Here is a 22,931-nt window from a genome sequence, read left to right as displayed (position 1 = left end):
AACAAAAACATGGACATCACAACCCTTACAAAGACTAATCTAACTAACTTAAATTGTCTTTTGTGTCATTTCTGAATGCTTGACACTAAAATCAATCAGACAACTGTATTATCAAAGCCATAGGCAACTGTATATCTACAATTGTAATTATAAAAAAATACAATTTATTTCAAATTTAGTTATTTACTTTCATGTTTTATTAAAGTTATATTCTGACCTCTATAGTAGGTGTTTTTTTATTTTTCTTAACTTCCATAATAATTCGGGGAGGGGGCACAACAATAAAATTCTGCTTAGGGCACACATATGGCCAGCAGCGGCCCTGGAGACGAGCGATGACGACATGCTAAACCAGACATTTGCATTTGCATCAACAAAAATCATTCAACAAGTGTATTTTGTCAGGTAATTATGACATTTAACCAATGTTTGAGATATGTGAAACACTTTTTTTTTACTGAAATGTTTATCAGTAATAATCTCAGTAATAATGTGTTATTGAAGTTTTTTTTCTTTTGACTAAAACTAGACTAAAATGACGAGACTTTTAGTCGACTAAAACTTGACTTACAAAAAACGATATGTGAATGACTAAATATGGCTAAAATTAACAATGACATTTAGCAAAAGACTGAGACTAAATTAAAAATAGGTGACAAAATTAACACTAGCCAGAGGTAAAATACCTTGAGCATGTCATCTCTGCATCTGGTGTCGCCACTGATCCTGAAAAGATCAGTGTTGTTAATGAGTGGAAGACTCAATCTACTGTCATAGAACTATGGTCCTTCTTGGGTTTTGCCTCTTATTACAGGAGGTCTGTGGAAGATTTTGCAAAGATTGCCACCACGCTCCACAAATTAGTAGCAAAGTTACAGCTTTCCAGTAAAAGAGTTAGGCCCAGATCAAATAGGTCCTGGGGTAATCACTGAGACTGGAGTTGTGAACAGGCATTCCATACTCTTAAGGAGAAGCTGACTGGGGCCCCAGTATTGGGGTATGCAGATTTTACTAGACCGTTTGTCCTAGAGGTGGATGCTAGCAATCTGGGGCTGGGTACAGTCCTGTCCCAGGAAAAGAAAGGAGGACAACGTCGGCCACTTGCAAATGCAAGTCGTGGGCTCAGACCTACTGAGAGGAATATGACAAATTATTAAGCTATGAAATTAGAACTGCTTGCACTCAAATAGGCAGTAAAAGAAAATTTTTGAGATTCTCTTATTGTCTCCAAATTTACAGAAAACAACCATATTTGTTATGTCCACACTGCTAAATTGGGTTCTATTGAACAACGTTGGGCATCACAGCTATCACTCTTTGATTTCACCCTTATGTACAGATCTGGGACATCTAATAATAATGCAGATGCAAATTATTAAGCTATGAAATTAGAACTGCTTGCACTCAAATGGGCAGTAACAGAACAATTTTGAGATTATCTTCTAGGATCCAAATTTACAGACAACAACCATCTTCGATATGTCGACGCTGCTAAATTGGGTGCTATAGAACAATGTTAGGCATCACAGCTGTCACTCTTTGATTTCACCCTGTTGTACAGACCTCCGACATCTAATCGCTGCCAAGATCTTTGGGAGAAGTTGCCCCTGGTATCACAGTTCCGGAAGATGTGGGACAAGCTTGCACTAAACACCATCAGCAATTGTCTGCTTTTACATGTTACAGGCAGAAGATCAAGTGATACAGGCTTTCTTGATGTATTGGAAACGTGGTGAGGTCCCCTCAGCTTTGGAGTGGACAAAAGAATCTCCAGCAGTCTTGGCAATGGTTCGCCAGTGGAATAGAATCCAAGAACAGCAGGGAGTCTTGTATGGTCGGAGTCATGTCCCTGGGCATAGAGAGGAAGTGTTACTCCTGCTGTTACCACAGAGGCTGAGAAGTGACATACTTCCATGACCACCACAGTCATCAAGGGGTGGAATGTACTACCACTCTTGTACGTCAATGCTGTTGCTGGCCCTTTATGCATCAAGATATTGATGGTTGGTGTCAAGAGTGTACTAGGTGCCTGGCAGCCAAAGCTGTGCAGCCAAAGGTGAGAACTTTTTATGGGCAGTCCGCTTGCTTCTAGACCCCTAGAGATTGTGGCTGTTCACTTTACCACACTTGAATGAGCTAGTGATGGTACAGAGAACCACCTCATTGTGACTGATGTGTTTTCTAAGTGTGCACAGGCATATCCTACATCAGACCAGAGAGGTGGGACGGTCGTTCAAATTATTTCCAAACTATGGTTTTATACCTATGGTGTCCCAAAACAGATCCATTCTGATCAAGGACGAAACTTTGAGGGAGAGCTACTGAAACGCCTTTGCCAGTTGTATGGAATTGAGAAGTCATTTACTAGCCCTTGCCATCCAGAAGGTAATGGGCAATGTGTACGCTTCAATCTGACATTACACAATTTGTTGCACACATTACCCCAGAACAGAAAAAGAGATGGCCTCAACATTTCCCTCAGTTATTGTTTGCTTATAAAACCTCAGTGCATAGCTCTACAGGAATTTCTCCTTATGAGTTGATGTTTTGGAGAAAGCCTCTTCTTCCTATAGATTCGCTTCTGGGACTATCCAAGGAGATGACATCTGGTGGGACAGCAGAAGATTGGGTTCAAGAACATCACATGCATTTACATCAACATATCTTAAGGCACAAACTTAATTGGAAGCCGCTTCTCGAGCACAACATCATTCTGTCCCTTTGCCAATTTTGCCTATTGGTTCACTTGTGTACAGGCGAAGTCATCCCCCTGGTTGTCATAAAATCCAAGACCAGTGGGAGTCTGTTGTATATGAATAAGTACAATGCCTGGATGAGGTTGGGGTATTATACAAGATCAAGCCCAAGGCTGAGTCAGGCCCAGATCGGAATATCCATCGACAAGAATTGCGCCCATTGCCAATAGATTTAATCTCCCCTCACCCATGTGCGATTGATGTGGAGTTATCTAGAGATGTGTCCAAGGGTGACATGGCACTCAGTCTTGACCCTAGTAACGATGAGAAATTTGACTTGGTGTGTACACTGTTGAATCCACATGATTCAGAAAGACAGAGATGTGTTGCAGCCCCGTTGGTATCTGGGCACCTATACGAACAACCTGCTAGTCCAAGTTCCCATTCCATGGAATTGAGTCAAGACCTTGAGCGTTGTAGATCGGAGGAAGAAGAACAAGCATCAATTTAAACAATGCAATGGACCACACGGATAATGGCAGGCCAGCACTCTAATCGGTTTCATCTCCCTTGTGCAGCCATGAGAAATGGGGATGGTGGGGAGGTTACAACTCACCCTACAGTCAATTCATTACATGTTGTGTTTAGACCCTGGTGTTGACCGTTGTTTTGTTCATTTTACGAGGGGGGTGAATGTAAGGTTTGGACATTAGGACCCAGTAGAAACCACCTCCAACCGCTTCATTGATCAGCCGGCCCTACTGTGACGTAGTCACAGAGCGACAAGCCAAGCTAGCGTTGCAACATAGCGTGTCGGTACAGCATGGAATGAAAACGCCAGGATCACAGGTTCAAACTAGTGCTGTTTTTTAATTGCTTCAGGCTGGAGATTGGCCAGTGGAAAAATCGGTTGTTTTGGGCAAACTGCTGCAGGTACCACGTTAGATTATGAAATTTTATGTTGTTAATGACCGTAAAGGCTTGGTATATTGAGAAATTTGGAAAATTCTATGTAGTTTTTATTTATTTTTTTATCTTTTTTTGTGAGTCTGTGAATTACCCTAAAATGAAGGCAGTGTCTAGAATTAATAGAATGTTCTTTAATATCCTTTAAAATTGTCTGCCATGTTGTAGAGGGAGAAATAAAAGACTGTAGCAGATCATAAATTATTGATAACGCCTTTTTACTTCCTTTAAAATCCTTCTTACTTCCTTTAAATTCCTTTAGCATTAAAATGTGAATTGTTTCATTTGGTTAACTACAAGTGTTTGTTTAAAATCTCTTATGGGAGGACGCCAGCGCACTGAAGCGTTCTTTGTACATATTAGTTCAGAGGAAAACGCATCCCTGAAGAGTTTTTTAAATAATAGCCTATACTGTAAAAGCCAGACATGCTAAAAAAAGCTTTGATTATGCTATGTGACAACAATTTTTACTGGAAGTGCACTTTAGAGGATGAATTTAACAATAACTATATAAATAGCCTAACCCTATAATATAAATACTAAGATTGTAAATGAATAATTTGCTAGTTTCATTTGTAAATGAAAACACTCATTTATCACAGAACGAGGGGAAATAAGCATAACAATAAATATAAAAATATAGCCCTAATTAATATAATGTTAATATCAATTATATACGGTTAGCCTATATGCATGGATTAATAAATGAATGATGCATTTATATAGTGCTTTATTGTGTATTGTTGTCCACCCAAAGTGCTTTATAGTCATGTGGTGGGTCTCTCCTCAACCACCAGCAGTGTGCAGCATCCACTTGGATATATTATATATACTGTATTTTCCTGACTATAAGTCGCACTTGTTTTTATAGTTTGGCGGGTCCTGTGACTTATAGACAGGTGCGACTTATTTATCAAAATTAATTTTAAATGAACCAAGAGAAAATATTACCGTCTACAGCCGCGAGAGGACGCTCTATGCTGCTCAGTGCTCCTGTACCCTTAGGCTGTAGACGGTAATGTTTTCTCTTGGTTCTTGGTTCTAAATAAATGCGACTTGAAGTCCAGTGGGACTTATATGTTTTTTTTCCTCATCATGACATATTTTTGGACTGATGCGACATATACTTAGGTGCGACTTATAGTCCAAAAAATATGGTAATGATAAAAATAATTATAGCCTTATATGAACATGAATTACATCAAAAAGACATGATCAATGGACTGTGGGATGGATAATTTTTTTTTATCAATCTCCGATAATCTCAGGTTACTCAGGTCACCTTGGTTTGTTTATTCATTAAATTTGTGGTCACGACATTATCTCGTTCCCAATAATTAATATCTTGTGGCCACAACAACACTAAACCAAAAAGACTATAGTTTATTTTATTTTTTATCTAACAATGACAGTCATTTATTAATTAATGCCAGTAGTTATGTAAATGAAAAACGAATTTGCGATCGATATGATACTTGAGTCGTAGACCTCTTTAATGATGCAAGTTATAGTTTATGAAGTGAATTGCATTATTTTACATTAAAACTCACACTAACTCTGAACTAATGTAAACAAAGAACGCTTGTGTGCGCTGGCATCCTCCCACAAGTTAAGAGATTTTAAACAAACACTTGCACATAACCAAATTAAACAATATACATTTTAATGCTATAAAAGTGTGCACATCGAGAGAAATAAACAGCAGATGTTCATGGTAGCAATTTCTTTAACTTGAGCCAACGCTGCTAATGCACATATACATTTGTTAATAAATAAAACAAAAACATGAATGTTTTAATGCTATTGAATACAAATAAACAATCCACTCGAAAGCCTCTGGTCTTCATGACCTGGATCAATGAGCTGCATCTCGGGCCGATGATGTCACTTCCAGGGAGGCATATTGTACATACTCCCATCCCTTGGCTCCACCCCCAAGTCAAAAACGGTGCCACAAAGAGAGACGTGCAGAAAATTTAAGCGCAAAGGGAAAATGGTATGGCAAGCTCAAACTAGACTGACACGCAAAATAAAAGCAATGTTGCAAATAAATTAATAGATATTAGTGATCGACCGATATTGATTTTTTTATAACCGATACCGATACCGATTATTTGTATGTTTATGTACCCGATAACCGATATGCAGAACCGATATTTATTTACTGTTATACTTCTGTTTCTGACAATTATTACAACACAAATGAGCTGAAAAAAACATTTATAACAATAACTCCCTCCTTGCATACAAAAAAAAAAAAACATTATATTTATACACAAATAAATAGAGGGGCCTGAGTCCAAAAAATTTAAGCGCACTGTTACTAAGTGTCTTTGTTTTAAAATAAAAGCTTTGATGAGGTAAAAAAATAAAAACAGGTAAAAAAATAAAGCACAAAAATGATTCTAACATATTGGTGGGCGCGGGAGGGCTATTTAGGAGTGCATAGCTATTTAGTAGTGTAACTTAATACTCCCAGTTAAGCAGAACTAGGTTTTAGTGTAGAAAACAGAGTCTTTCAGCATTCTGCCCTGTAAGCCTGCTTCCTTCAAAAATTTTATGCAGTGGCCGTGCTTGAGGCTTCCTGATCATCAACCCAGTCAGGTGCTGAGCAATATGAACAAACTTTTTTTTCCGAGACTATATAAAGTTAAACAGCACTTGTCAGTTGGCATTTTATGATCTAGATTCAATCTAACGTTAGATCATGAAATGCCAACTGACAAAGTGCTGTTTGACTATAATTTAATCAACCGCGATCGCGCATGTAGATAATAAATAATTAATTTCCACAAAGCGGTATATGTAGCCTATATGTGTATTAGCGAAATAATTGTTATGTAGTAAATGATAATGTAATCTAGGGTGTTTAAACAAGATAATCTTGTCAAAAGTTTAATTCAGTGGCATTGCTTGAGGCTTCCTGATCATCAATCCAGTCAGGTGCTGAGCAATATGAACGAACTTTTTTCCCCGAGACTATATAAAGTTAAACAGCACTTGTCAGTTGGCATTTTATGATCTAAATTTAATCTAACGTTAAATCATGAAATGCCAACTGACAAAGTGCTGTTTGACTATAACTTAATCAACCGCGATCGCGCATGGAGATAATAAATAATTAATTTCCACAAAGCGGTAGGCTATATTTATATGTGTATTAGCGAAATAATTGTTATGTAGTAAATGATAATATAATCTAGGGTGTTTAAACAAGATAATCTTGTCAAAAGTTTCATTCAGTGGCCGTGCTTAAGCCTCCAGATCATCCGTCAGTTGCTAAGCAATATGAACGAACTTTCTCTTCTAGACTAATGGTGAGCAAATACAACAGATAGAGAATTAAATTCAACGCTTTTATTTTCAACATGAACTCATTCATGTCTGTTTTATTTAATTCATGTAAAGATACGTCTTTATTGGGGCAGGACATGATGAATTACACTACGTGACTCAATGAGTTCGTCTCAATTGTTTAGAAACAAGCTGCATAAATTAACTATATCAGGAATTTATGTCTCAGATCTCATTTGTGCATGTCTGTTATTTTAAATAAAGTTGATTAATTAAAGCAAACCAAGTAGAACATATATTTACCTGTGCACTGAGTTGTTGTTGACTGATCTCCTCAGACGCCCGGGCTGCAATGGCGGAAATCTCAAAACGGCCACAAGATGGCGCCGTAAATCGGCGAATCCGATATTACAAAACCGATACCCGATTATGGAAAAATGCTTAAATATCGGGAAAAATATCGGTAAACAGATACATCGGTCGATCACTAATAGATATGACCATGGGAAATACACTAAGTAAACATCGAAAACGGCTCTTTTACCACCAAGGGTACCGCAGCAGCGGCGGTATAAAGTGCATTTGCAGCTTTTGACCGCTGAGTGGCGCTTTAACCACAAGTTATCAAACAAGCGCATCAAAGCACATTTTCGCAAATAGACATCAGTTTTGCCTCACTGATGTGTTACATTTGACTGCTTCAGTCGCGGGAAATGAAAGAAAAACACTATAGTTTAAATATTTAATATATTTAATATTTAATATTCACAGATGAAAGTTTGGTATTTATGAATTTATGTGCATTTCTTAGAACGAGAAAGAGAAAGAGTCTGTGATTATATTTTCTAAGCTACATGGTATTAAACCATATTTTAGATTGGACACATTTAAAAGGTGTGAAGTATTATTTATATTATATGAATTATGCATTATATTATTCAGAAATTGAGAAATTAAGATTAAGAAATTGTTGCATGTTTAAATGTGAAGCACTGTATAATTTCGTTCCCATTATTTAGGCCTAATTTGCCTAAAACAAGAAACGAATAAAATTAAACCGGCACGATTCAATCTTTGAAACTCTAAAGAATTAATAAAACTTCCTCACGATTAAACTCAAGTTCTCTCATTATAATCAACAACATTCACACAATGTGAAAAAAAAGCTTTAGTAATTGACAACTAAAGTAATTTTAAAGGGAACCTTCTTTACCTTCTTTACTTACCAGTTTTTTTTTTTTATTTTAGAACCAATTTTTAAATCAATATTCAAATGACAAAGAAATTTTACAAAACAAGTTTTAATATAGTTATTTATCATTCATTTAGCAGTCAAATTTATAACTGCAACAAGATGATAAAAAAAAACAGTACTGTTATTACCTTAATGCTGGAAAGATGCCATTTTGTTTTTTTTTACTAGCCCATTATGCATTTAACCATCCACTCAGCTTTAAGAGCTGTTCAGATTAAAACTGGCAGCTCAGCAGTGAGTCAGTGTCATGGATGGAGGACCTGTTAATATTTTTTCTAGTTTATATTTCCATCTCGTTATGCTGCTGGTTTAGATCTTTTTTTTTTTCTTATAGAACTTATTTGTAAATAGAACAGTTACTATCTGTGTCTACACCGGACGCGAAAGTTGTCATCTGTGCCCCACAGCGAAAAGTGTGTCTAAACTTGATGACATCACACTATAGTGTCAAATCATCTGAACACAGTGTCAGAACATTTCATCATAAACAGAACGAGCATCAGTTCACTGATGGGGATCGTGTCCAGTGTATCCATCACTGTGTTCTGCTTTCTTTTGTTGGATCATTCCACTCGTGTCCGGTGTAGACCTGGCGTGCATTTTTATTGTTTTATTTTACAGCCCTGCTTGTTTTAATGTTTTTATTAAATATCTGTATTGACTGCATGGTAATATTATCGAATTATTTACTGCCATGCGACCTACAAAAGTAAAGCTTGGCGAGTCGATGAACGAGCATTACTGCAAGTTGATTTTTGGCGGATGTGCTGTGCTTGTGCAGCCGCGGTCGTCTGAATTTCGTCAGATGAAACATCTCTCTCACTCACAGCAGGGTCTGTGAGCAGCAATAACTTCCCCTCCACGCGCACTGATACCAGAAACACGCTCCGCCTTCACTCCGTGAATAAAGTATTTCAGTATGTTTGAAATGTTATGTTCAGAACATTGCATATAAAATAATAATAATTAAAAAAAAATAATAACAGGAGAGTTTCAAAGTGGCTTAAGCTATGTGTAAACTTTTTTCCTTATATCACATGCCAAACTAATAACATTGTAAGCATTACATCTTTAATTGCTGCACTCTGCTGTGAAAATTTAGTTTGTGATGAAAATAACATCTTTGTCAATTATTTTATCTAAACAGATCGATTAACTTCTTCAAGATTTCAAAATCAGATAGCATGCTGATAATGTAGCACTGTAAGATTACATAAGTTTGAACGCATTATTGCGAAAGCGATAGAGTGTGAATCTGTTTAAATCATGCTTTAACCCGAAAATAATCAGTAAAAGAAACAGAAAAACTCTTAACATCCCGCTCGACTCTTGCAGTCAACCTTTTGATCAAGCTAAATATGTTGGCTGTTGGCATGAATTTTACTCCTGATAAGAAAAAAATCATTAATGTGCATTAATGAAAGGGAGGCGCAGTCTCATCACTTTAATTTTTCATGATAATGGATGTTTAATTTTTTAATTAACATAATATCATGGTGTCTCACATAGGTACATTAAAAATATATCTACAGAAAGCTCGAAATGTTTTTAAACGAAAAGGAATAGTGTAATGTGTGAATGTTGCATTTGTCACAGGTCGGAGCGGACCACAGATGTTGCAAGTCACGCCCCTTCCTAGTTTCCACCTCGAGGAGGTCCCAAAGCCACCCCAAGGACCAGACAGACCAAGCGTAAGTAATATTAAAACAACTTTATTTAAATTAATTAAAATAATTCAGGGAGGGGGAGGTAAATCTTAAAATTATCGTCTCTGTTCAGCAAGAGGAGAAAGGGGCCGGAGAGGACTATGCGGCGAGGGTTAGTATGTCCACAGAGGGAAGAGGGGGACGAAGCTCCTTCCGGTGAGAGTGGCTACTTGTTACTTGGGTCCATACGACTGGCTGATAAATGACTTGTTCCTCCGATCTCTTCGTACAGCGTGCTCGGGCGGCGCATCCCCTTCTGCACACTCCGAGGTGAGCGCCAACCCGCGACACAGAACTCCAATGGCACTGCAAGAGAGAGGTCACTCAAACTGCGGGGGACAACACAGGTAGGTACTTCACAGGCAACTGGGGCTCTATTCTCACTTTAGTGATTCGTAGCAATGGACGAAGGTAGGTATTTCACAGGCAATTGGGGCTCTATTCTCCCTTTAGTGATTCGTAGCAATGGACAAAGGTAAGTATTCCACAGGCGACTGGGGCTCTATTCTCACTTTAGTGATTCGTAGCAATGGACAAAGGTAAGTATTCCACAGGCAACTGGGGCTCTATCCTCACTTTAGTGATTCGTAGCGATGGACAAAGGTAAGTATTTCATAACGGGGATTTTTCACCTAGAATACTTCTCCTGGGCGGTGGGCTTACGGTGAAATACTGCGATACAGTAAGTAGATGAACTGTCAGACCTGGAGTAGTAAATCGTCGTAGCGCAGGCCTCCACAGAGATTTCCTGTGCGTCGGGGAGAGTTGAACACTGTCGCACCGAGCCGAACACTCCCCTCTCCTCTCTTCTATTTGCAGTTTAAGGGATCTGGACCGGAGCGAACCTTTGAAGAGGCTCCAGGACAGGTAAAGTAAATCCTCACAGCTAATTTGCAACAGTAAAACTTCCTCCTTGCATATAGGTATAATTTTGGCTTTTACTCACACCAGTCTTGCTTACGTGTATTCTTCACCACCGCTTCCACAGAGCCAGGGTATTCCGAAAGGGTCTAGACAGGATGTTACATTTGGGTCTCCATGCAGGGGTCGCAAAATGGCATATAGATGAAAATGGCGCTTCACCAGCCTCAACGGTCACTGGTCTCCCCCACGACTCATCCAGTCCAGGGTGGCTACTGACAACACAACCACAGCATACCACTGCAAGATTTCAAGTGTACACACTCACAGCAAAGACAAGGACTCACCCACTGCACTCCACACACTCTACGTGAAATAGGGTCAGAACCACGGTTTACTAGGACTTATCCTGGGGTTTCGTTGGGCGTTGTTGATAGATGAAGGGCCGGAGGAATAACGTTGCCGTCACGACTGCTTGCGGCTTCCTGTACTTGTACTTCCCGGCTCACCCAAAACTCTGCTCCGTAATGGGGCCGCTGGCCTATTTACCAGATGCTCACAACATACGCTGGATAATGCACTCTCCCCAATGATGTACAATGCACTGTCCAATAGTACTCACAAATGAACGATAACACTCTTCCTTTGTCTCCTTCTCCTTCTAGCTGTCCAATCCTCTTCACACCATCGGTTTTCCGTTGCTGGAGATCGCCCTTGACGTTACTTCCGGTGAGTACTTCCTATGACTGTGACTCCAACACATCAGTAGTTTATATATAGATGGTCTCATCAAACATCGATAAATGTTGTATACTCAGCCCAGTTACTAGTGTCCTTGTCTCCTTCTTCACCCCGTGAAGATCCTCTGCCTTCACCAATGCTGACTCTGCACAAACCTCTACACTGCCCGCCGGATCGGCCTGAATCGATTCAACTCGAACTCCTGTTTGAATTTCTGAGACTCTTTTTATACCCTTCCTGTTCTCTCCGTTGTCCAATCCACGATCGCCGCGTTTATTGTCCTCACCTGTGCCTCGTACAGCCCAATTTGCCTCCCGGAGTTCCCCGGAAGTTCCGGTGTTTGTAGTATACGGGCCGGGCGGAAACCATCTTCGGGCGGAAACCATCTTCGGGCGGAACCAACTTCGCCACTTTTGGTTCCGCCCCCAAAAAGTCACAGTGTGACACATTTCTCTCGTCGGAGAGAGCCAGCACTGTGAATATAACCAAAACAACAGTCCAATATAAACCGGTTCAGCAAGTGAAAGCCTCATAAGACACTGTCCATATGAAAGAGCAATTCACACCTTTATCTCGACCCCCACAAGCCATGAATAACTATCCAAAACCCAACCCCCTCCAGCTGAACAGAATTCGGTCTGTGTTTTGGCTCTGAGGAACGGTGTGTTACTGGACTGAAACATGCCTGCACTCAGCAGCACTAGGCTACTATTTGTATTCATAATTTTCTCACAGCCCATATTATTATTTTCACAAGACCATAATGATAATAACAAATCATCAATTAATAATTAATCATTATTAAACAAAAATCATTGTTATTTGTGATCGTGGATGTTTGCGGGAGGCTTTAAGACCAAGCAGAGTCCTCTGTTCCCGCCTCACAGCGCGCGGGTCTCTGAGGCTTCACTGTCACTATTATGCATTTTATGAATAATGAAATGTTATGAAAATTATGCATTTTATTTATTCACATGCTGTATGGTTGAAATAATATTTTAGTTCACAACTTTAAAGAGCCACACAGATGGGAAAACAAAAATTACCTGTATTACAGTGTATTATGTAGCTGTACATCAGTGTAAACAATGTGCAAAGTAATTAAACCAAAAAGTACACGATTTATAAAGTTATTGGCTTCTAAAGTAAGGAGTCGACTCTGAATCGCTGAAACGAGTCGTTATAGATTTCAAATCTTTTGCCAATCTCTATGTACATCACTAGAACACTTTGCATAATAAACTCCGCCTACCGTCTTGGGAGAAATGGAACTCTGACCTGCCCCCCCCCCCCCACCACCACAGATGGTCTGGTTGGTGTGTTGTATGTGTATGTGTGCTGTCTGCAGCTTGTCTGCGCTGATCTTCATTTACAAAACCGTCATTAAAATGAAGTGTAACTCTGTGAATACTCAAAGAAGAGACATGAGAGAGATATCTATAGAAAGCTTGACATGTCTACTTTAAAACTAAACAAGTGCTGCCGAAAACAGATATTCTGTGATAAAGTAATCCATATGAAAACAACGCGATGTCTGTTTTTCATGTCTCCCTTCGTTGTATCTAATGTGACCATGCCCCCGCGCTGAACGCGCTATTCAGATTCAAACTGAAGCGCGCGGCTTGAATACACCCACACAGAAGAAAAAGCAGCGAGACTGTTCAAGTTTTTTATTTTACTGTTTTCTTCGCGATGAGAGGAATAAGACACAATTCACCCCAAAAAGATGCTAACGCATTGTTTACCGTGAAGTTGTGTGCGGAACAACCAATCAAAACTATGTCAGTTGACCAATCAGAACACAGTATGCAACCGAAAGGTGGGGTATAAGGAAACAGAATCTTTTGAACAGCTTCGCGCGAACCGTTTGGGGATCTCTGAGAATTGAGGTAATTTTAAAATGATATTTGACAAAATGACAATGTTTTTTAACCTTGGATGGATTAAACCTAATGTACAGGACTTATAAACAGTGATAGGAAGCTTAGAATTTTCATCTTACTGGCTCTTTTCCGTTGTTTAAAAAAATGCTTTATTGGCTAATGTTTCATAAACCTTCAGTTGTTATGCTCTAAAATCCATGTCATTATTAATTTCATAGTATTTTTACCACCTAAATGACTAATCTTTAAAGTCACAATTCTATAATGGTCAAAATTAATCAGGCCAATGGAATTTTTTAATTACATTATTTTATTATTATTATTATTATTATTATTATTTGAATAATTGTAGCTTACATAAATAGGTAAAGCAAAATAAATATTTGGATTGTCCCTTATTTTTTCCCTTGTTTTCCTAAAGAATAAACATGTATTTTTTACAAGAATAAACATGATAACATATTATTAATTAATAAAATAATTAATAATAATAATAAATTTTTTTTTACTTGAATTTAAATACTATTAAACTAACTTTAAATTCGCAAGGAGTTTATAAGTAAAAAAAAAAAAAAATTCTAAATGAACTTAACAATATAATTAGAACTAACAATATAATTAAATTTTTTAAAATGAACAATTCCTGTATAAAATGGGACAGCAACCTTTATATCAGTGGTTCTCAACCTTTTTTTCCAGCGGGCCGCATTATGGTCTAAGTGCAAGTCTACGCATATAATTTACATATTACGTCAGCAATGCTGATTTATAATATTATAGCCTAACTATTATGACATATAATCTATTACATTCATTGAAATAAATAATTCTACTCCCCATAAATAAAACACCTGATGCTGTCGGGAGCTGACCAATTTTGTGAGATTCAGCTTGAAAGGAGTAACACAAAGAAGTTGCGATTGTAACGCCTGTGTTATACAAAAGTATACTTTATACTTTTGAATTTAATAATATGAGGTTCTCTCTTGAGATATTTTGCCACATTTATTCAATTAAGGATTGTTAGGCTACATAGTGTATGGTGTTTCCATTTATCTGAACTTCTTCAAGTGAGTTGTGAAAAAAAAAATAATAAAAAAAAAAAAAAAAAATCCAGCACTTCTCCTTCAATACTGATACTGCAACTATTCACAGTTTGTACGTTCATTCGCTGGTATTTTTTGAATTTCTTTTTTTTTCTCCCTTAAAGAACAAATTTGTCGATTCTCATGCACAATTTTACCTTAAAGACAGTTTACCTAATGGCTGTTGGTGACCATTTGAATTGAATTCTGCCAAAGTGCTCGCTTGTATGTGATCGTTAAATGCTAATGCCAGTGCTCATGTCTGAAAATAATATATGAAGAAAAAAAATCACATAAAAACATTAGGATATAGCTTATATTTCATTAGTAGCATATTTTTTTTAATTGATGTAAACAATAAAATTTTATTTTTTAATAAAATTTTATTTTTTTATTCAGCATGTGGTGCAGGCCGCATTTAAATTCGTGACGGGCCAACCCTATCTCACGGCGGATTCGTACTAATTCGTACGAATTAACCAAGTGGCTTAATCATACGATATCGTACGAGCTGGGTCATATGAATTCGTACAATTTGTTCATTGCATTTAATAAAAGCCCATCAAGACGAATTCGTACTAATTCGCACGATTTAATGTATTGGTTAAATCGTACTATATCGTACGATTTGTTTTTCACGTTCAATTAGCGTGTCCCAGTCTCATGGCAGTTCGTGAATTGTTCACGTAATTTAATCTATTGATTCGTGGCAGGGACAAGTTTATTTCGTTATTTTCGTGATTGCAGCATGTTTTTTTTTTTTAACTAATGCATTTCAATTGGATGCATCTTTCGTGCAACAGTACGATACTTTCTGATTTATTATTATTTTTCCCACAGGACAACAAAAACTTTTTAAAAAAATCGGAGCTTAATTTACTGTAACAAAACTGAGCAACATACTGCATTGCTGGTGACAAAAACACATATTCAGACTTTTTAAGGCCTACAGATCTTTTATTTTGTTTTTATTTTTTATTTTTTTTACTTTAGACTCTAAAGTTAAAAGTGTTTATTAAGGTTATTGTAAAGGCTGATTAAAAATGCAATAGCCTATACTGTCGTTGATGAGCCGCTGATCGCTGTCAGATTCTGTGATTCTGCGTTGGACTGTGGCTAATGGGCTTAGAATGAGCCCCGCTCGGCCCGTGTTCTGGCTTACTGTAATATTTCACCTGTAATAAGAAATAATATATTTAAAATAAAGACATGAATAAATACAATGATAACATCTAAATAAATGTTGATAGATGTAGCATTATAGTTTTAAAAATATCAATAAACAGCAAAGCAACCCAGCTTCGAAATAATAACCGAAAAAGACCTAAATAATAATAATACATAATTAATATACAGCGCAGCCACTTCCACCACGCACTGTGCGTCCATCCATACTCCCAAAAGCGTCAAAAACTGAAGCACGGTCAAGCGTCTCTAGCGTCACTGACATGAGATGTTTATCGCTATGAAATCACGTTCGAGAAGTCTCGTTCGGCACACATCGCGATACTTGCCATCAGTTTACAAGAGCCACAGGTTGGGTGAGTAGTAATACATATGCTCTTTTAATGCCTGTTATAAAATGTATTCTGTCTTTATTTATTAACGTTTACTCTCTGTATTATATGGGTCATCAGAGGCTATCTTTGAGTTTCATTGCGTTTAACTTAATGATCAGAGCTGCTAACTGGGGTGATCTGCCACAGACCTGGGATCCGTTTTATATCCATTTCAGGTTCAAAGATGGAAGTTGTATTTGTAGTAAAATCATGGTAACCATGTCACGTACAATACTAGGTAAAACCCAGTAAACAGGACATTTACCATGTTTTTTTTTTTTTTTTTTTTTTTTTTTTACCACAGTAACTGTAGTTTTACTATGGTATAGCAATAGCACAATAATAACCAAAATAACTATGGTTGTACCACTGTAATGGTAGTGTTTTAATGTGCTTTTTTATGACATATTTCACAGTAATCACATTTACTGTACCATGCTTGTAATACCTTTTTATTGTATATAAAAAAAAAACCTTTTTCCCATCTTGCAGTTCATTCATATTAATTTATATCTTAAATATTTTGCTCACAGATAACATTCTATTTTATTTTCTCTTCCCTTTTATTTATTTTTTAGCTGAAAAGATGTAAAGGAAGCAGTCACCCCAGTCGTGTTTTTGGAGAGGTATTCCTTCAGAAATGGAGAAGACAGAAAGCTGCCGAGGCAGGTTGGTCTGTGATAGTTCGTCCCTTTTATCAAACATTCCTACTGTTATCCTTTGCACAGCATTTGTTGTTTCTTAAACTGTTGTACTGTCCAAATACCCACACTTGCCATTTTTGCACATTTCCTTTATTTTGGCCCAAGTGAGCATGAAGATCACAAGTGTGTGTCGATCTTAACATGACAAAGTTCGTTTCAACTTTTCATTTTAAAATAAACTTCTAAATTTTTTTTCAAATGTCTTTTAGTCCCTATTAAAGATGACAATTTAATTTGTGGTGCTTCTAATTAAGTGATAAAAAGCAGTTTCAAATGATGTACAAAATTAATATACTTTTCTGTGCACCAAGAAAACGTGCAACACTTTGTTTTACTACCAAATTATTCTCAATATCTAATTATTATTATTATTATTAATATTTCACATACAAGGACGCTGTGCTTTGGCATTATTAAGACTGGGGACAGTCTCATAGTCACGTACACATGCTCTCAAGTGACTAAGACCTCAAGTGTGGGTATTTGGAAAGGGGAAAAGTCTTTAAAATGTTTCCTAAATACAGTCGCACGTCAAAGTCTTAATAATTCAGTAATTCAATTTAACACTTTTATGATATTGTACAAGCCCCTGGATGATCTCATCTGACACTATCACAATATTGGAAAATCAGTTGCCCCACACAGTGAGAAAGTTTATATTGTTCATTGGCTTCTCATTAAATTACTTCAAATAAGCCCCATCAGTTCATGTTTCCACTATACGTGATCTCCACGAGTAGAAATGCTAGTTTAATGTGTCACGTGATATACAGTATATTAAATCTTTGATTAATTTGTCAGAACCAGATCAATTACACTACTGATAACAGTCCTGTTAACATGTATTCATTTTTAAACAAACTCATATAAATATAGCCTGCTATTAATTACTTGCTTTTAATAATGGATGCATTTAACATTTAATTATAGAGCATCTTTGCAGAGGATGCTTTCATGGTCTAAAAAAACATGTATAAGTAATGTATAAGTTAAAGTGTATATAGTAATGTATAAGTTGCATGTAATGAAATAATATTTCCTTCCTTTCTGTCTTGCAGGATTGTTGGCAAATAATGCTGTTCTTCTCTTTCAGAAGTTTTTGGTGAGCCAACCCTCACAAACCTTCCTAAAGACTAAAAGAGCTATTACTGAGTCTCAGCGAATCTTGCCATGATCAGCATTTCCCAGGTACATTTGTTTAAAATATTTTTGAATAAACATTTACTCATCAAATGCTCTGGTCTGAATCTTACTTTAAATAAATGTGATTGTATGTTTAAGGAGCAATATTAATTGCGCACAGAGTAAGTTGAGATGATCTTGTTTCACAGAAGAGAAGGAAGACCAAGGAAATGATTTGCTCAGGATGAGGAATGAAGACGGCCATCTTGAGCCCAAACAAACAGAAGTCCACTGGTATGTGTGTGTTGAAGCAATACTGTGTTATGTGTTAAAGCACTTTATGATGATCTCTCACGGGACTGTTTATGTCAGTCGTGATTATTCTTTCTTATGTTTTTTTTTTGTTTTTGATACAGCTATTACAATTACAGCATGTTAGCAAAGTGTGACTGGAACATTTTTAATCTTAAGTTTTTTAAAAACACCACCTGCTATTCTTAAAAGCACACAAGTGTCATAAAAGTGGTTTAGTTGATATAAACACCAATTTACATTTTTCTCATTGTTTTGTAAATGTTGTGTTATAAATTGTGAATTGATAGTTGATTGGTTTGAAGCCAGGCCTTTCACTGCACAGACTAAAACACATTTGTGAGAGAAGTCATTAACTCTGGAGAAAGATTCTAGAGGAAAAAGACACATTTACTGCATCAATAGATGAATTATAAAGGCAAGAACTCCAGTCTCTGAGAACTACACATGCTAATGGAGTCTCATGAGCAAGACCTTTTGAATCTGTAACTTTTTCTTAATTATTGCTGAATGAAATCGTTTATTGCAGTATTTTAACTATTTTACTTTGTACAGATGATCTCATCAGCCAAATGAGGGGTTTTGACCAAGTGATGCTCTTGAAAGGAGTGAAAGAAGAGGATGTGGTAAATTATCTTCAGAGAAAAAAATTCTCAAAAGGTCTTAAAACAGCTTGAATAATGGTAAGTGTACAGTACTACAAGGGTCATAGTTGCTCACCCTGCTAAAATCACACAGAACATAAGCTGAGCTCTCTGTCCATAAAACAACTTCATCTGGATTGTTTGTGTTTTTAGTTTTACTTTGACAAGGTCTGGGAACTGTCTGAAAATGGGATGTTAGGACTGAGAGATCCTCTGGCTGAGAAAAGGCTACACTGGTTATCAACCACAAACTGTTTCCAGACACAAGAGAAGAAGATTATGATGGGGAGATGAAACCAGTTTAGATGTGATGATAAGGAATCATTATTTTCTGAAACAGTATCAAATGTCTTATATGTATCACATGATCAGTATCACAGTTGACTGGATGGGACTGTGTGACTTTTAAGGACATTTCATCACTCATCTGTGTGAATTGATTAATATATGAGGTTAATTTTTGATGATATATAATTATTTTCCTTGAATCTTATTTGTCTTGATGCTACTTTATCATCTTTATAGTCTATGCTTCAATAAAATGAATATGGTGAATATTGTGTTCTGAATATTCTTGGTAAACACATCATTTTACTAGGTAGGCTCATATGTGCTTATTTTAGACTTGGAAAAACTACATATTATTAATTATCGGGATAATTTCTTTTACTTAAGAGATCAACATTTTTTGATCAGATTAATGACATATGGGAAATAAAATACACCAGAAAGTTATTAATGTTTATATTTAGTAAATGCCAGTTTTTTTGTGAAATACAGGGAGTTACGAGATTCATTATTTTGCATTACAAGATTGTGCCATGGGCTTTTTTGTTACAAACACTTGAGGGATAACTGAGAATGTAGCAGGAATGATCAAAGTGGATCTTGTACTGTATTCAAACCAAGAGCATGCACATTACTGATATCCAGCACCTGAGGAGTAAGATACGGGGGTGAGGAGGAAATTTTTACACTGATTTTTGCTAATTAGTTATATATATATATATATGAATTTGTCCTTGTGTAATAGTGAAGTATCACAATTTGTATACATTGTCCTTGATTACTGCTTAACAGTGGGGGATAGACAATGGCAAGTTGTTGCAGGTTCTTCCATTATATTTATTGCTGTTTTCTTAAAAAATCTAATACATAATCTATTATTTTTATTATTAAATAATTTCTTTATAATTTTGTACATGTTTCATCAGATGGTCTCACAATGTCCTGTCAAAAGGTATACTAGTAATGATGTAAAAATAGAAAAGACTGATCTGTGAAAATAGTCAGATATAAATGTGACTCAGCTCAGTTTGTTGTCCATTATGAGGGGAATACATGTATTTAGGTTTTACTGCCCTTCTACCCCCAGGGGCCCAGTAGCACCCCCTGGAAGATCCCAAAACTGTACATTTCAAATGGCTGTAAATCAGAGTAAAATTAACCTATCAAAGCGAAAATCAGCAGGATTACTACTTGTACTATGCTGATAAAATAATGTTGGGCACAGTTTTCAGAAATAAATGGAAAGGTGGCATAAAAGCATTTTAAATATTGCTCACTCTAAAATACTAAATTTCATCATGTCTCTCAAATATATCATAGAGGTTTACACAGTGTACATATTTATGTTTCCAATTTTCCATTAAATATATTATTCATTTCATTTAGTTAATAAAACGTTTTAAACTACATTACCCACAAGCCTCAGTCATTCTATCTATGGAAAGGGAAAAGTAGGCGCTGTTTTTGAAGTTCATTGAAGTTATTCTTAGGGTTAGGGTTAGGATCTCACTAAAGAGGTGATTTTTCTCAACATAGAAACACTTCATTGTTGACTTAATATATTACTAATGTAATAATAGCATCAAAACATTATTTTGTAACATGATGTGCTGTTTAATATGGGTTAAAAGATAGTCCAACCACAGACTGTCCTGCGGTGACGGGGATATTCACAGACAATGACGTCAAAGCTGAGCAGCGTCATCACACTTCCTTAACCACTTATGATCATTCATGAGCGCTTTTTTCCGTTTTTCGACTAAAGGGATAGATTGGTTAACAATAACTTAAATTTGCTACCTATTAGATAGTGTTTTATTAACGTCTACACTTTCTTCCAACAATAATGCAAATACAGAAATTATTGTTATTCGGTTTGACAAAAAATAGGCAATATTAATGTGCACGTGTATGTACAACTACACGTGTGATGTGAACTGCACTGTCACAGTTGTATCTTATCAAACCGATAGATTAATTTCAATTTAAAAGATAGATTTTTTTTTTTCTGACCAAAGACAAAAGCATTTACTAATAAAAAGTAAAAAAAAAGTTAAATTATTAAGTTATCAGATTATTCACTTTTTTGCTTCTGTGATTTGCCTTGCTTTACCAATTGATCTCTAGGAATAAAAACTGAAATAAAGCATAATGAAAGTACATAATTCTGTAAGAATTTTCCAGTATTTATTGATATGTCAAACTCTTTTAAAGACAAAGTGCCCATATAACTGCACTTCATCCTCTGTCACCAAGCTTGTTTTTGAAGAATAAAACTATGAAGAATAAAAAGGCAGTTATGCTGTAAACGTTAACTATTTTCAGTATGCAAATACGTTTATTAAAAAAACAAAACAGTATAAATACAGTATGTCTTTAAGAGAAAACTGGAAAAAGGTAAATTTTCGTAAAAAATTATATTGACCAAAAAGTGATACAACACAATGTAAATGTTTCAAACTCACAAAATAACATCATGAAGACATGCATGTCAAGTGTGCAATATCATCTATACAACTCAATCAGCACAGCATCAAATAAACACTGATTGTCTGAACAATGGAAGAAAGATAAAGTGTTTGGGAAAACAAACACCTGCTTCATAAAAATGCACAAATATAACTTTGATAATAACATCATTCACTTCATGACTGGAACTAGGGGATGGCTGTGCATGAATATGTCCTTTACTAAAACTCCTGATTAGAACTGATGCTTTTTTTATGATGAAAGCACCAGAAGTAAAGTTTACTGTATGAAGCTTGAAAAAGAGAACACAATGCTTTATCAATATGAAAATACTATTTTTAACTATTGTTGTCATCACTGGTTCTGTATACAGTACAGTATATGGGTTGCTGGAAGGTCACAATGTATTCATTATAAGCTTAATTAAAACAAAGTTACATCTTCTGCAGAAATCAAACCACTGCAAAGTCTTAAGTCACTGATCCAGGAACCATTTCTGTGTGTGTGTGTTTGTGTGTGTGTAAAGTATAAAGAGTTAAAGAGCTTGCCCCGCCCCCCTTGTTATCCTAGTTTTGTTATTATTGCTTTACCTGTGTCACCTGTTATGTTATGATTAGTGGCGGTTCATTCTGTCACATGGAGGTTAAAGATGAACTCGAGCGCAGACAGGATGCACAACACACAGGGTTTATTGAAGACAAAAAGGGGAAAACAAAACCCACGAGGGGGAAAACCACGACTAGGGCAAAGACAAAAATTTTTTTACACATTGTTTCACTTTGAAGAGACGTTGTATTACCTGTGATTGTTTACCTGTAGTTAGAGTTCCTGTGTTAAGAGTCTTTTGTTTATTGTTTGTTCCTAGTCTTGTTAAATTATTTGTCTTTGCCCTAGAATGTAATGAACAGAGTCATTTTCCGATGCAATGAAAAAATAAAAAAATAAAATCATGGATAACCTAGATTAGGCTCTGTTCTGAAGTAAAATAATTATAATTACTGTTAACCAAGAGTAACACATTTTAATGGATTAATAGCCTATTTTAATTTGCTGAATGTTTTCTTTCTTTTTTATTTTTTAAACACGCTTAAAAATAAATTAAGTTTGTCAGAGGAAAAAAAAAAGTCATGTATAGGTTAATTTTAATGGATCAATCACCTATTTTTGTTTGCTGCATGTTTTTTTTGTTTTTTTAAACGCAAAAAAATAAATCAGAGTTTGTGAGGAATTTATCAGAACAAAACAATAATTAAAAATATATAATTCTAGTGGATAAATATAATTGCAGTATATAATAATATAGGCTTAGTAATTAAAAATAAAAATAATAATAATAATTTAAAGCT

Source organism: Carassius auratus, unplaced genomic scaffold, assembly GCF_003368295.1.
Source record: "Carassius auratus strain Wakin unplaced genomic scaffold, ASM336829v1 scaf_tig00214346, whole genome shotgun sequence".
Lineage (NCBI taxonomy): Eukaryota > Metazoa > Chordata > Actinopteri > Cypriniformes > Cyprinidae > Carassius > Carassius auratus.
The sequence above is the reverse complement of the archived record's forward strand: the minus strand, read 5'-3'. Positions refer to the sequence as shown.